Source organism: Antechinus flavipes, chromosome 5 (genome assembly GCF_016432865.1).
Source record: "Antechinus flavipes isolate AdamAnt ecotype Samford, QLD, Australia chromosome 5, AdamAnt_v2, whole genome shotgun sequence".
NCBI classification, from domain to species: domain Eukaryota; kingdom Metazoa; phylum Chordata; class Mammalia; order Dasyuromorphia; family Dasyuridae; genus Antechinus; species Antechinus flavipes.
Window position 1 is genome coordinate 198,225,591 of NC_067402.1, and position 13,490 is coordinate 198,239,080.

Sequence of the window (13,490 nt, forward strand, 5' to 3'; positions counted from 1 at the left end):
TAAGCATTATGTACAAAGTGCTGTGCTAAGCACCAGACGTACATGTAGAAAAATCAGTCAGTTCCTGCTCTCAAGGAACTCACTTTCATTAAAGCTTTTTATTTTCAAAACGTATGCATGGATCATTTTTCAACATTAACCCTTGCAAAACCTTGTGTTTCAGTTTTCCCTCCCTTTCCCCTATCCCTTTCCTAGCTGAAAAGTAATCCAATATATGCTAAATTTGGTAGAAATATAGGCTATTATTTGTAGTGGCTAGAAACTGGAAAATGAATGGATGCCCATCAATTGGAGAATGGCTGGGTAAATTGTGGTATATGAATGTTATGGAATATTATTGTTCTGTAAGAAATGACCAGCAGGATGAATACAGAGAGGACTGGCGAGACTTACATGAACTGATGCTAAGTGAAATGAGCAGAACCAGGAGATCATTATACACTTCGACAACGATATTGTATGAGGACATATTTTGATGGAAGTGGATTTCTTTGACAAAGAGACCTAACTAAGTTTCAATTGATAAATGACGGACAAAAGCAGCTACGCCCAAAGAACGAACACTGGGAAACGAATGTGAACTATCTGCAGTTTTGTTTTTCTTCCCGGGTTATTTATACCTTCTGAATCCAATTCTCCCTGTGCAACAAGAGAACTGTTCGGTTCTGCAAACATATATTGTATCTAGGATATACTGCAACATATCCAACATATAAAGGACTGCTTGCCATCTAGGGGAGAGGGTGGAGGGAGGGAGGGGAAAAAAAAATCGGAAAAGAAATGAGTGCAAGGGATAATGTTGTCAATATAAAGTAATCATTAAATAAAAAAATTAAAAAAAAATTAAAAAAAAAGAAAGTTATCCAAAAAAAAAAAAAAGAAATATAGGCTAAATCTAATAAACGCATGCATATTTATACAATGATCTTGCTGTACAAGAAAAATCAGATCAAACAGGAAAAACAATGAGAAAGAAAACAGAATGCAGGCAAACAACAACAAAAAGAGTGAAAATGCTATGTTGTGAACCATACTCGGAAAAACTCACTTTCTAATGGGGAAGGCAGTGCTTATGGAAAGTTTCAGATACAACTCAGATTGAAAGGTCCCATGATCCATAGAGTGCAACAATGAAATACATATTAATGCTTCTTCTTTATTGTCATTTCCACTGATAAAATCATTTCAGTTACTAGTATTGAATCACTTGACAATATCAAGGACTTTGGTGGCAAAATCTTTCTTTTGCAGGTCTATAAATGTTGCTGCAGTGCCTGCAGAAGCAGGTGCCAGTTTGCATCTCCACAGGGGCTGCTTTGGCTGCAGGGCTGGAGCATTGCTATTCTCAAGACTCTTAGGTTTAGTTTTCTTGACTCTCTCTAATAGGATCCAAGGGGAAATGGTGGTCAAGGTGGTAGTTGGTCTGGCAGTTGTTCTTTCCTGCCTTTTCCTTAGGTTGCCCTGATGCTTTGGCCAAACTGGCTTGTCTGCCTTGTGAGTGGCAGATGGTTCAGAAATTTCCTAAGCCATGGAATGATGTCTTCAGACCCAATTATTTAAAAACTTAGCATTTCCAACCCTATTGATATATTTCAGAAAGAAATGTTTATTTCAGAAGGTTTAATCACAAATATACAAACTTACTTTCCCAATATGCAGGGAGCATGATCTCCTTCTTTCCATACCACCTCGGTCTCTAGAGAGTGGAAGGTTCATTAGATTTATAGTTTAGCTTCTTTCCCATGGAGCAAAGTTTCTTAAACTTTGAATCTCGACCCCATATGAAGTCACCCAGCTTTATGTGGGAGTTGTGAAATTATGATTTATTATCAGTAAATGTTTGATTTGTATACCTATTTTACATACCTACATACCTAGGGTTGTATAAAATTTTCCTCAGGGCAAAAAGGCATCAGGAGTAGAAAAAGTTCAAGAGTCCCAGTTTCAAGTCCAGAATTCCCCTCGGGCTTGAGTCCCAGGCAACCCAGTCTCTCAGGGTTTTCTTGCAGGCTTGACTTGCTTCAGCATCAGAGTGTGTCCAGAGCATAAATTTTAAAGAAACAGGCAGTCATTCAAAAGAGGCTACCCCTACCCATCTGGTAGGGATGTAGCGGCTTCCATGTTAGACAAACTGGGAATGCTCAAAGAAGTAAGGCTACACTGAGAACTCTAATCAAAAAGTGTCTTTAGTAATTTCCCTTGCCCTTCCTTCTCTCGATTCTGTTGCTAGGATTTTCCCCTACACTAAAACTAAGGCTTGATTCTTCTCTCTTGTTTTTCTCTCTTTGCTCTCTACTTCAGATGGTGCAGTGGATAGAATACTGAACCCAAAGGCAAATGGGCTTCAAATTCTGTCTTTGATACTAACTACATGAGTACTGATCAATCTGAATCTCCTTTTTCTTACCTGTAAGATGAGCTGGCTGAATTTGATCTCTTGAGTTCCATTCTGGTGATAAATCTTTGCACTTAAGCATCTCTTTAAGATATTGATTTATTTTCTTAACCTTTGTTCCTTTGAGAACATAGAAAGTGGGAAAGCTGATAGAGTTTTGGACCTAGAGTCAGTGAGTTCAAATTCTATCTCACACATTTCTTAGCTTTGTTACCCTGATGAAATAATTTAACCTCTCTCAGTATCATTTCTTCATCTATAAAATGCAGATAATAATAACACTTACCTTGCAAAATTGTTGTGAGGTTCAAAAAGGTCACATTTAAATCACTTTGCATTATATAAACACTAGTCATCATGATGGTTGGTATTATTATTAGTTTTGCTGCACTTTATACTTTCTTGTCTTTGCCTTTGTGAAAGTTATTTTCCTTGTCTCTAATTTATCATACCCATTCTTTACTTGTTGATTCCTACCCATCCTTTAAAGCCCACCTCAAAAGATCTTTCCTTTATAAGACCTTCCTTAATCACCTTTTCTCTCGCTGTACAACAAACTTTTTGCCTCATCTCACATGGCATTTTGTTTTATGCTATTCTCGTATACTTATTATGTATTATTATGCATTATAATTACCTATGTCTTCTCTTCCTACTAGACTGTAATTTTCAGGAGCACAAGGATGGTGCTCTTCGACTTGATGTAATGGTATAATATAGCATGTATTAATAATAAATGGTGGAATATTGTTGAATGAATCATCACAAGGTCCTTTCAAATACTTCATTTAGAATAAAATATATGAGATTGATGTCCTCCATTTCCAGGGCTGGGCAACTGTGGCTTTGTCCCAGCATCTAGAAATTTAGAGGGTTTTCAATGTACTTGCAGTGCTTTGACAGCATGGAAATTTTGGGGTGTCTCTCTCCACCTGAGATGCACCACTGATGAGCTCCTCCTTGCTTCAGCCATAGTACCAAGAGGAGGTCTCTCCAGAAGGGGTCTCATGTAAACATGGAAAGTAGTTTCTTATCATTATAACAATACCCAAGTGTTCAACCCTGCTTCCCCATTTCCAATTCCTTCTAAATTTCCTGCCATTTCTTGGAGAAAAATATTTGTCACAATTAAAATTACATTTTAATAAGGTTCAGAGTCTTAGGTAAGTAACAAAACTCCAAAACTTTTAGGATGTTGGCAAGTTTTAGAGTGTGGCATAGTGTGAAAGTCACAAATATTTCCAAACACTTTTTGGTAGTTTTGAAGACAATCTTTGGAGAAAATGATCCCTTTGAGAGAAGCACAGAAGCCTACACCAGCTAGCCAGAGAATCCTTTCTTACTGTCTTAGAATTATATCCTACTTAATCTTGAATTGGAAAAAGCTCCAGAGCATTGGCAAAACTGGGTTACTGATGACACTCTTTTCACCTTCCTAGGAATAAAGGTGTTCAGGAGCTAAAAACTTTGAAAGTCTAAGAGTTTTGATCAATACAATGACAAACCACAAATCCAAAGGAGGATAAAGAATGCTATCCACTTCTTGACAGAGATGATGGACTAATGTGCAGAATGTTTTTGTTTTTTTGTTTGCTTGTTTGTTTTTGATATGGTGATTGTGGGGATTTGTTTTGCTTGACTATACTTATTTGTTAGAAGATTGTCTTTTTTACTAATGAAAGGGAGAGGGGAAGATGAAAAAAAATGCTGGATTAACTGAAAGAAAAGTGTCTAGAACTGACGAGCATGGAAAATAGGCCTGAGATATGTGCACTCAGGGGTGACACAGACTCCAAGACTAGGGCTTCAAATCACTTGAATACCTTACTGTCCCCAAACTGGGAGATGCACTGGGAAAGCAGGGCAGGTGATCACTGTAAATTCTAGCAAGTAGGGCAAAGTTACTGTGGAAAACAGGGTTTTTCACTGATTCTGACTTGCTTGGCTCTTAAATATTAGTATAGCCAGACTGAAAAGTTTGATGTGAAAACTGCTTCAGTCTGGTTCCTGTAAATGTGAAATCTGTTTTCAATTACCTCCATCTGAGTGAAAAAGGGAGAGGGAGAAGGAAAGAGGGGGAAGAAGAGAGGGGGGGGGAAGAGGGAGGGAGGGAGGAAAGGAGGAAGGGAGAGAGGGAGAGACTCTATCTGCCTGTTTGGTCATAAAGCTTTTGCAATTTTTTTTCTAACTAGCCTAATCTTTTTCTCTAATGAATCAACAGTTTTCCTTTCATGCAGCCTCTGAGTTCCTGGCAGGGCAAACTAGTGACAGTACAATGGATGTTGTTATTCTGAAATATTTTCAGGTGCATAATTTTAAAAACAGGAGGCAGAGGGGAATTTTGGATCTGTGTTTAACAGCTAAGGAGATTTTTTGGGTCTTTTTCATGTCTTCTGTGATTTGGAGCTTTTGGTCATTTTGGGACTATTTGCTTCTTTTTGCCTTGTCTTCCCCTTCCCCCACCCTCTTTGATTCTAAGCTTTCCAATAAATTTTTTGTAGCCTTATATATTCTGGAGGTGGGGCAATAATTCTATCTTCTAGGGTATGGCCTCAGACTTTCTCACCTCAGTCCCGTGATTGTCTGGATTAAAATTGTTCCAGAAGGAATTCACTTAAAATTTATAGGTTAACTATTAGAGCCAAAGGAGTATAGAATTATAAATAATATTAACTCATAGAGTTTAAAACATTTATTCAACAAAAAATCCTGTGAAGTTGGTAGTGAGTAATATTATTATGCCCATTTTAAAGAAAAGACATCTGAGGCTCTGAGATATTAGGTGCCTCTCATGTCATCTAATCTAACTCTCATCTTTTACAAAGGAAGAAAAGGAGTTTAGGAAGTTAAGGATTTATCTAAGGCTATGCAAGTAGTAAATGACAGTGTCAAGTTCCTCTGAGTTCATATCTAGCATTTTTTATGCAGTAATGCTTTAGGTTGACAAAAACCTATGTTGAATATAAGAATGTTAGATGGAAATGGCAAACTGTTTGCTCTCGTTATAGAAGATGCACACCTTCAATAATAGCTCATATCTTCTTGAGTTTTAAGTTTTAGAAACCATTTCTGGCATAATGAGATAGTGCAAGTGTGCTTATCCCTAATTTTTTCAATGAGTAAATCAATGCTGGAGGTGGATGATGATTAGAGCTAAGAGAAGCCTTAGAAATTATCTAATTTTTTCATTTTAAGATGAAGAAATTGAGGAGATTAAGAGACGGACCATGATCATTAAGTTAGTAAAGGTTAGAGTAAGTGACCAGGATTTTGCATTGAAATTTTGAGGCACAGATATTTAAAATGATGTTTTAAAGGATTAAACAAATTTTAAATTTGTACCAGCTACATGTTGACAACACATGCACTCTGTCAACAGCCACAAACAGCTCAGCACCTAGTTAGCAAGAATAATTAGTTAACATAGGAAGCTACAAGATGAGGATTTATTAATAATACTCATCTGTGGTCACTATAGTAACTAATTATTCTCCTACTAAATTGAGTTTGTCTCAATTACTTCTTGTATTTTCACATGCTGAATTACAAATTTGATATTAATTTCCCTCGTTTTTCTTTATTTATTTATTCATTTATTGTTTTGATGCTTGCCCTTTGTGCCAAAATTGCTAGTTGTAGCTCTAAATCTACTCTTATAGGTTCAGCACTACCTTTCCCATCATCACTTTCAATATAAAGAATGTGATAACAATGTAAGAGATATTTTTAAGGGATAGTTAGTATATATGTTTAGGGGATGAACATCTATAAATAACATAGCTAATACTCATGATCCCTTTTCACTGAGTTATGAATTATCCGTAATATCTACGATTTCATATCTGGATTTTCTAAAATATGTGGACCTTGAAGTAGATATAAATCAATTAAAACACTACAAAATAATAATCACTCAGTTTGGGGCAATACAAATGCTTAGGACATTGGTTTTCCCTTTTTGGATAAACACTGGATATGGAGAGGTTGAAGATGTAATGATAAAGAGATGTTGGGTTGGGGCAATAAGGAAGAATCAAGGATTGGAAGCATAAAAGGAAAATTTTCTCTGCAAACTTTAATAACCTTTCCTCAAGATAGGAAAGCAAGAATACAATTTGGTTTGTTCCTTACTGAGAGTTCTGGGCAGAGTACCTGAAAAAAATAATAACTATAAAATGGTGATCAATTTGGCCAAGTTCTGAAGGGGAGTTCAGTGTTCCTTAGAGGAGACAGAATTAGTCTGATTTTTTTGACAATAAAGGAGAGGACAGAATAAAGCATGTTGTGAGCTTCAATACAGAAAGCTGGGTCTTGCCAAGGAAGAAAGAAGCAGAGTTCATAGAGTGTAGTTTAGACTTAAGATATGTTACACACACACACAGACACACAACACACACACACACACACACACACACACACACAGAGAGAGAGAGAGAGAGAGAGAGAGAGAGAGAGAGAGAGAGAAAGAGAGAGAGAGAGACAGAGACAGAGACAGAGACAGAGACAGAGACTGAGGGAGAGGGAGAGGGAGAGGGAGAGGAAGGGAAGGAGGGAGAGAGAGAGCCAGTGAGCAGATTTTTGGTCCATTGACTCCCTCTGAGTGCTGCATTTCTCCCAATTGCAACAAAAGGCCACAGGCTGCAAGAACCCTGACACATTGTCCTGATCTTGAAGTAAGTTATATTGACCTCCTTGACTGTGTGGGTAAGTCATTCCAGCTGGGCAAATGGGACCAAAAAAAAAAAAAAAGAAAGAAAGAAAGAAAGAAATAGTATCATTAATGGAAACAACAACAAAGACATGTAATGAGTACTGCCATTGAGCTTTTAAGGACAAAGCAATAAATGTATCTTCAAAACAACAAACTTCTAACCCCCCAAAAAAGTCAGTATCCTCATAAACATGGCATCTCACTTAGTACTACATTTAATAATCCTTTTAAGTAACAATGTCTCTGTACTCAAGGACAAATTATTCTTAAGACTTACAGACCAACTTGTGAGACAAGTAATTGACTCCTAGGCTGCTGAAGTCTCTTATCTAATGATGCAATTTCTATAAGCAGTGGAAATTTTAAATATTACTTCTATATAGGAATAAACCATCTACTTTGAATTCTTTTTGAAGGATCAGTGTATAAAACATAAATTAATAGTGCTAATTCAATTCAGAGTTTTAGAAGGCAAAAGCTAATGGAGATGGAGGAAGGAAAGTAGAAGAAGGAAAGAAGAAGTTAATTATTCTTTCTATGTTTTGTATTAACACTGGAATTTTTTTTCCTTTTATAAGAAGTATCATCTGGTTGACCCTCATACTCTCCACAGTGAGTATTCCAAAACTTTTCTTTCCTTAAGTACAATCTTCTCTTAGTAAATGATCTAGATCACTATTTTGTTAAGAAGTTTGAGGCTGTACATTATAAGATCCTTAAATTTCCTCTTTTCTGTTCCTTATAAAATTTTATATATCTTCACCCATCCTTTCTTCCTTCACGCTAGACTTCAAACAACAACAATAAAAAAGTTTTAGATGCATTTTGTCTTTGAATTAGTCATTTGGGTAAAAAATGAACTCTCCCCCATCTGTCAAGATTGAACCTTCCTTTATGACAAAGAAAAGTGACGAAGGAAAAATATTCTATTCAGTGGCTGAATAGAATCTGAAAATTCTGAAAATATATATATTTCCTAGTGGTATATAGAGCTTCGAACTGTGTGCTCATCTATATTATCAAAGTCATTTTCTGTGTTGTCATTTTCTTCATGCTTATTCTGCTCTGTATAATTCCTAGGAATAATCTCAGTTTTTTTCTGAATTCCTAATATTCATGCTTTTTACTTGACAGTAATATTCATAGATACTAGTTTTGTTCTATCCTCCCTTACATTGCCTCCAAAGAAAGGAAAACTATTTTGTTGCTAATTCTTAGCTACCACAAAGAATGCTGTTATGCATATTTTGGTATATATTGGATTTTTGTGCCTTGGAATTCCTGGTCTTAAATTTTCCATGGCTGGGTGGCTAGGTCAAAGAATACACATGATCAGCTTCATTACTTTTATTGAATAATTTAAATTGACATTTGAATTTAGTTGACCAAAGTTCTACCAATAGTTAGTAAATCTATTTTTTTTATAATTCTTTTAACATTGATTGTTCCTGCTTTTTGTTGTCTTTGCCAGTTTCCAGGTGAGCAGTAAAATTTAGAAGTTTTTTACTTTATTTTAGTAAAGTTTTTGTAGAAATTTACTATTAGTGACTTGGAACAAATTTTCATGTAGTCATCTTTAGTTTGAAATTCATCTTTTGAAAACTTGAAACACTTATGTACTAGGGAATGGTTCTTCATGTTATATAATTGTGTTAGTTTCCTATGTTAGTGATAATTGACACAAATATCTGCAAATGGATGCAATTTTGTTCTCTTTGTGGATGTTTATACTTTTAATTAGTTTTCTCTTTTCTTATTGTTATAATTTCTAAAACTATGTAAAAATAACAGAGGGGAGTGAGCCTCCTTCCTAAAGCTGTGCATTTGGAGGGCTTCTAGTTTTTTGTTTTTGTTTTTGTTTTTTCCCCTTTGTGAACAATGCAAGATCTTTCTTTTAAATATGGGTATTTTTCTTATCCTTTGAGTCTGGGTTTCCCTATTTCTTCAAGGTAGAAGTACACTGGTTACTTATAAATTTTATGCCAATATTAGTTTTTTTAATAAAACTTTTTATTTTCAAAACATATGCATGAATAATTTGACAACATTGATTCTTTCATAGCTTATGTTTCAGATTTTCTCCTCCTTCCCCTCCCCCTCCCCTAGATGGCAAGCAATCCAATATATGTTAAACATGTTAAAATATATGTTAATTCCAATATGTATAAACCCAATACTAGTTGAAACAGAAACTTTGAAGTAGTTTGTTTTTGATGGAGTCAAAATGTAGTCCCCATTTTCTAGAGGCTCACTATATTTTCTGCTTAGTGTAGATATCTGATTGGCTTTAGTCCCATGGCAGCTCCCCACACTCCTCAGCTCAAGCAATTTACTATCTTCAGTCTCTGCAGTAACGCGGATTATAGACATGCACCACAATATGTTTTTAACAAATTAAAAAGGGCTCCTCTATATCTATGCTTTTTCCCAGTTTTTAAAATAAATGAATGATATATTTTTGTGAAAGTTTCTTTCTACATCTACTGAAATATTTTTGTTGTTTATTTGATTAGTAAAACTAAATATCATTCTAATGTCAAATGATTTCTGGTATCCAACATGTAAATTATGTAAATAAAATCATTATAATGTCCATGCAAAAGTTATATAGAAAATATTTTCGTTAATATTCATTATTGAGCTTAGGCTACAGTTTTTTGGTTTCATCTCTCTCTGTTTTTTGTATCAGAAACATAGTTGTCATCGAAAAAGAGTGTGGTGGAGTGCCTTATGTCTCTCTCTCTTTTGAAAATAATTTTTGTAAAGTAGGTATTGATTGCTCTTTAAATGTTTGATAGAATTCACTTGTAAATCCATCTGGCATAGGGTTTTTTCCCTTTGGCAATTCATTTAAGACTTTTTCTATTTCTTTCTTAAGATTTGGTTTAATAATTCTATTTCTTGTTTTGTTAAGCATTTTATATTTTTGTTGATATCAAACTTCCTTTGAATTCTCAGTTGTGCTGGCATATAATTATGCATAGTAGTTTTTGATCATCTTTTAAAATTCTGCACTGTTGTGAATTCACTTTTTATTTTAGTAATTTGACTTTCTTCTTCCTCTATATTCATTGAGTTAGCCAATGGTTTATCTGTTTTATTACTGGTCTTTAAAATTTTTGTTTTATTTTATTAGTTTGTAGTTTATTAGTTTTGTATTTTTAAGTTGTTCTATTTCTTTTCCCACTTTTTTAGATTTCTTTTTTCATACTTGTTTTAGGGTTACTAATTTATTTATTTTCTGATATTTTAAATTACACAACAAATCCAGTGGTAGTATATACCTATTATCAGTCTTTTCCTATTACTCAGGGAAGTCTGATTGTTTCAGTGTATTTGACCCATTTATCATCTATTCTAGTAACTTCTATCAATAGTCAACCTCCCTCTTTGTGAGGAAATGTTAACTTCCCCCAAACTGACTAAGGGCCTTTGTTGAATTAATATTTTGTCAGTTTTTGTTAGAATGATTTCTAAATGTTATAGTTCATTTTTCAATTGTGAAAGTATATTTTTAAGACTTGTATTAATTGCTTTAAATGTGTTCTTCCTTATTCAGCTTTGATTTCAGCATTCCAATAAAATTCTTCAGTCATAGTTTTCTCTTTGATAGCTTTATATTCATTATGTTTTGCCTAAAAAAGAAAATATTCCCTTCATCCATTGGTTTAATGTGGTCTCCATATTCAAGCACAAAGCTTCATTTTCTTTCTTTTCTTGGCATGTCTTAAGAATTTTAAATTTATTGAATCCAAATGACACTTTGATATCACTGGAGAAAGATTCTGAGATGAAATTTTTAATGTGTTTTTGGAATTTAAGGTTTTGCAAAGGTGAACACTGAAAACTATATTTGCATGTATTTGGAAAAATAAAGTTCTACTGAAAAAAAGAGGTATAACTCATCCAGGAATACAGGAAGAATGAAGCCAAGGAAGATGTCCATATGAGGGAATATTGTGATTCCTATTCAGAGACTAAGCTCTAGTCATATTATCTAAGGCAATACAGATAAATTAACTTCTTGAATATTTCTATTTCCTTTGCATCCCCCATAGAAGTTTGATTAAGACTGAGCATCTTACTGTCTGGAAAGCTTTTGGTTAGCAAGCTGAAATGAGACTTCTTAGAAAAATAAGAAAAAGAAGGAACAGATTTCCTGCAACCACAGTGATTTACCTAACATGAGGTAAACTAAAATAAAACCACATGAGAAACTGTAACAAGCTCTATTAGAGTGACACACTTGTCAGCACTTCTGATAGCTCCTGATATTTAAGGAGAAAAATAATCACATGCATGCACCCAAAAAACCTGAACAAATTTACTACTGAAAAAATAGACAATCCCTCTGAAATCAGGCATGCAAGAGAGCAACAAAGGCACTATCTGCAGTGGTCTTACAGAGAAAACCACTGAAAATGTAAAGAGTTGACTAGCCACTTTCTAAAAGAAGTAAAGCATCCTTTAGATATCTTTTCAGGTTTAAAAAATTATTTTTTTCTAATAACAAAAAAAAAAACAACTTTTTTTTTCCTTCCCATATTCCCTTGTCTTACAAAAGACAGAAAAAGGAAATCCTTAACAAAAAATAATCAAGGAAAAGACATTCTTGCATTGATCATGTCTCAATCAGTACTCTAAGTTCATCATTTCTCTGTCAGGAGGTTTCATCAATTCTCTTCTGGAATAATTCTAATCATTTTTTCAAATCTCCCAAGATTTTTGTGCAATGTTTAACATTCTTTTGACAGGAAAATTTTCTATGCATTCGTTTTTTTCCATTTTCAAGGAGGGTGATTTTATGTTATTTTTGTATTAAAGCTTTTTCTTTTCTTTTCTTTTTTTTTTTTTACCAATACATGTTAAATATGTTAAAGTATAAATTAAATACAATATAAGTATACATGTCCAAACTGTTATTTTGCTGTACAAAACGAATCGGATTTTGAAATAGTGTACTATTAGCCTATGAAGGAAATAAAAAATGCAGGTGGACAAAAATATAGGGGTTGGGAATTCTATGTAATAGTTCATAGTCATCTCCCAGAGTTCTTTTGCTGGGCATAGCTGGTTCAATTCATTACTGCTCCATTGGAACTGATTAGTTCATCTCATTGCTGAAGATGGCCAGGTCCATCAGAATTGATCATCATAGAGTATTGTTGTTGAAGTATATAATGATCTCCTAGTCCTGCTCATTTCACTCAGCATCAGTTCATGTAAGTCTCTCCAGGTTTTTCTGAAATCATCCTGTTGGTCATTTCTTACAGAACAATAATATTCCATAATATTCATATACCACAATTTAATCAGCCATTCTCCAATTGATGGGTATCCATTCAGTTTCCAGTTTCTGGTCACTACAAAGAGGGCTGCCACAAACATTCTTGCATATACAGGTCCCTTTCCCTTCTTTAAGATCTCTTTGGGGTATAAGCCCAGTAGAAACACTGCTGGATCAAAGAGTATGCACAGTTTGATAACTTTTTGAGCATAGTTCCAAATTGCTCTCCAGAATGGTTGGATGTGTTCACAATTCCACCAACAATGTATTAGTGTCCCTGTTTTCCCACATTCCCTCCAACATTCCGCATGATCTTTCCCTGTCATTCTAGCCAGTCTGACAGGTGTGAGTGGTATCTCAGAGTTGTCTTAATTTGCATTTCTCTGATTAATAATGACTTGGAGCATCTTTTCATATGGCTGGAAATAGTTTCAATTTCTTCATCTGAGAATTGTCTGTTCATATCCTTTGATCATTTATCAATTGGAGAATGGCTTGATTTCTTATAAATTAGAGTCAATTCTCTCTATATTTTGGAAATGAGACCTTTATCAGAACCTTTGACTATAAAAATGTTTTGCCAGTTCATTGTAAAGCTTTTTATTTTCAAAACATATGCATAGATAATTTTCAACATTCACCTTTGTAAAACCTGTGTTCCAAAATTTTTCCCTTCCTTCCTCCCATCCCTTCTCCCAGGCAGCAAGTAATCCAATATTAAACATGTACAATTCTTCTATTATGTTGTTATTTTGTGTTATATATTAAGTGACAATCTATCATTCTTCATTGCCTAATTAGTAATATTATACTTCTGCTTCCAATGTGTGTTTAGACATTGCCAATTGATTTAAGCAAAAGATTTCAAAAATTCTGTAGGATGAAATACAGTAATTTCCTGCCAGCCAAAGCATCTCTAGCAGCAAAGTTTTCATCATCTCAAGGTGTACTGACACAATTAGGAATATGCTTGGCAGTAAAAGAAATGTGTTATTCTATCTCAAGGCTCCTTCAACCCTCCCATCCATTTTTTAAAAAACATATATGGCATGAGTTTTTAATGGAGCTTGGCTATATATTATGCTAAGTGAATCAGT

At 34.4% G+C, this 13,490-nt stretch overlaps 1 protein-coding gene and 1 long non-coding RNA gene across 2 annotated transcripts in view; both read left to right on the plus strand.

Moving 5' to 3' along the window:
• Positions 1-1,039, plus strand: part of LOC127564851 (uncharacterized) — a 49,408-nt gene extending 48,369 nt beyond the window's left edge. The window contains exon 2 of the long non-coding RNA XR_007954371.1: positions 388-1,039. This is a non-coding gene — a long non-coding RNA (uncharacterized LOC127564851). The remainder of the gene's footprint in view (positions 1-387) is intronic.
• CACNA1C (calcium voltage-gated channel subunit alpha1 C) overlaps positions 1-13,490 on the plus strand; it is an 808,853-nt gene that overhangs the window by 148,528 nt on the left and 646,835 nt on the right. The gene's annotated exons all lie outside the window — the stretch shown is intronic.